Raw genomic sequence first — 3,521 nt, forward strand, 5'->3', positions numbered from 1 at the left:
GTAATGATCCTGATGTTGAGATAACGAGGACACCTCTGTGGACCAATGCTATTTACCTTTAACATCTTGGTAAATTCTTCTGTACGAATCTTAGTGTTGGGCGACATCTAAGGCTACCGAAAAAGATTTCTTGAGCTTTCATCTTCAAAAGAATTTTTCCACCAGATTTCTGGAGGTATAAAATTTGGAGAAGAATGAAGGAGGAGCACTACTCAAGAGCTATACAATGTCTTTGAAGAGGCTTGTGTCAGAACAATGAAGCAAAGGCGTTTGAGGTATATCACTATATTAGCGGAAACTGTCAAAAATGCTCTTAACATAACCAAGTCATAGAACAACTTGGCGTCGGCACAAGACGATTAAAGGAAGCGGTTGGAGGAGGGCAAAACCTTTAGCGCCATCATAATAATACAAATAAATTACTTTATAATAAAATTTATATGTAATTGCATTAGTTTAATGTATCTTGGTTATCATAAATAAGTAGCGAAAATTTTATTCATAAAGTTCTGCTGCTCAAGTTTATTGGGTTGCTAAATACACAGCATACTTATTCCTAGTCAGAAATTTTTATAAAATATAGGCATAGAACCGTAAATTTATAATATATAATAGTGATACATGATATTAATAATAATAATAATAAAATAATACATAAATATATTAATAACACTGTATTTCGGATTGTAGGGAAAGTTATTTGAAACGTCCATCTTAGGAAATGCATAAACGTTTATGATTAATTAGACTTAGAAATAAATGTTCTATAAATATTAAACTTTTTACCCTTACAATATATTAATACTCAATTACTACTATACTATTATAGCTATACTACATACTATACTATTACTATAGCTTCGATAATAGAAATAATAAGTACAATATTTTGTGTCAATTTCTCCTGTTATTAGCAGGTTTGATGGAGGTCTGTAATTTCCGAAACTCGGCATTCAATGAACAGTTTTTACTATTTTATATTGGAATTTTATCATGACCGCCCCCGGACCATCTTAACCAAATTTAACTGTGTAATAAAATAATATTTGTAAATATTCCACAACTGCTCGCAAAAGAACGCGCTATAGACGTAAGAAACTTTCACTGGGTTGGAAAGGCAGGCAGAGGTCACATGGCAACACTCTCATAACAGTTCGCCTACGGTGTTTTATCTGACGTGAACTCACGTACTCCAGAGGTGCTTGCGGTGCTTGACCGCATCTCATGTGGTAATAATACCCCCAGCTCATGGAGGGACTCTCAGGATGGTCTTCAGCATGATGACAATAGGAATCTTAGTAAACTCTGGGGGGGGGGAGGCTAATATAGAACCCCATTATGTGTTTAAGTGTATATGGATCTCCATTGTAATATTAATTCATGGTTTAGATGGATTATCAACCAACCAGTGTACATAAATCGACATTAAAATTAACAATTAAAAATAATAAATCTGAATTTATATAACAATTATATTTAAAATTAATGTTAAATAGAGCATTTTTGAAGAGAAATCTCACATCGCCTTGTTGGAAAAATACTGTTACTACGGGTCTGAATGAGGAGGAAAAAAAATATGATTCTTTGGAAAACATGGTAAAATGAACGGAAGGGAATATGTGAAAACGTGCCACCGATGTCGGGGCTCAATTAAATTAAATTAAAGACAATAAACCGTAAATAAACATATAATAAACAACAATCTACGAGATATTTTGTTTTCATATAAAATGTAATTTAAATAATAATTATGTATAACTATCCTAAAATTAAACTTTTAAAGACACAATATTTACTATCACGGATATAACATCGAATAAAGAAAAAATAAAATGATATGTTAGTTTCCACGATATTTTTATTCAATGTTCAAAAACTCGTCATTTCATTTCTGGCTCTATCTTTTCTAATTTTCGCCTTTCTATCTAGTTTAGCTTCACATTTTTGGCCTATAGCTTAATGTGAATGAAATGTTAAACATTTCCCTCACTTACAGAATGCAACCCTGATTTTAGTTTTCACGATATTTTAATTTAAATGTTCAAAAACTCATATTTTTATATGATTTTATATTTTATATTTTTTTTTATGATATTTATGTTATTTATTATTGACATATGCTTTTGTTTTTTTGCAGGTAAGTGAGCAGAATCATTCTTGCGTCTCTGGTAAGCTAAAAATAAAACCCAAAAAAAAAACACAAGTTTCTAATAATTTTAAGAACATTAATTACTCCAATGCCTATAACAGTTCCACTGTCTTTCAATGAAGCTTCCAATTTCACCTGTTTCCAACCTCAAATATTCAAGATCAGGTCTAAGAAAATATTGTCTATACGTATCGGTCAATTCCTTACCAGTTTACTCCTTGGTTTAGCGTTGGTTATTTGTCTTTTAGTGATTCATTCATATCAAGTTTGTAAAGTTTTTTTTAGCAACAGTATAACAGCTTTTGGTAAAGCACTTCACAATAAGGAAAAATAAATGTATATAATTTGAGTTGATAATTTTTCACATCACTTATGTATTTTTTAAATACTTTTTATTTATTGATAGATACTACAATCTGTCACACAGTTGTGGGCAATATGTAATAGTGATGAATTATCTCATACATACTAAAATAAAATAAAATAAATAAATTAATGAAGAAAAAAAACTCACGAAAAAAACTAAAAAAAAAACTCTCACTAACGTATTAGCGAATTTAGTTGAGATGTTGTTTATTGTATTTATCAGAACAAGTTATACAATTAATTATATTTTAATCACTTTATAACAAATGTATGACGCAATATTGTCACTATTAATATACAAAAAATAACTAATAGTTTTGATACGTTAAAATTCATATTTACCCTATTAGTCAGCAATATTTTCATGGTAAAATAAATAATTACAGATCATTGTACGTTTTTTAATTAACTAATATTATAATATATAATAATATTATTAGTCGTCAATAATTTTGAATTGTTTTATTTCAATTGCTTTAGAGCAATTTTTTATCATTATTAGTATGCCAAACCTTATAATACAAGTTTTTACTACAACTGGTTTGCCAAAAAGATTTTTTAGGTTTTAATAAAAAAAAAAAAAAAATCATTTTTTAAATTGTTCATGTTAGCTGAAATACTTATATATTAATAACATAATACGTTTTAGTAGATAATATATTATTGCGATATTGATTTTGATTTACATGCAGTAAAAAATAGAAAAAAAAAAGCGCAGAAAAAAACACTAAGTGTGAAAATTCGAGCACCATAAATTCAAAATATGTAAAATCGTTCATGAAAAATCAACTTTATTGTTAATTTATAATAATAATACATGGAAAGCTCATTCGAACTCGTTTGAATAAAATGAAACCCATTTAACACTTACATCTTAAAAGTAAGACTCAAAACTAAAATATAAATTTGCTCCTAATCAGTACGAAGTGAGACGGAATAATGAAGGGTTGGTGAGAATCCAGGTTAAAAACATTAAGAAGGGACGTTTTTAATAACAATGAAGCTG

This window comes from Halyomorpha halys, unplaced genomic scaffold (genome assembly GCF_000696795.3).
Source record: "Halyomorpha halys isolate HHAL.00 unplaced genomic scaffold, Hhal_1.1 Scaffold886.1, whole genome shotgun sequence".
NCBI classification, from domain to species: Eukaryota; Metazoa; Arthropoda; class Insecta; order Hemiptera; family Pentatomidae; genus Halyomorpha; species Halyomorpha halys.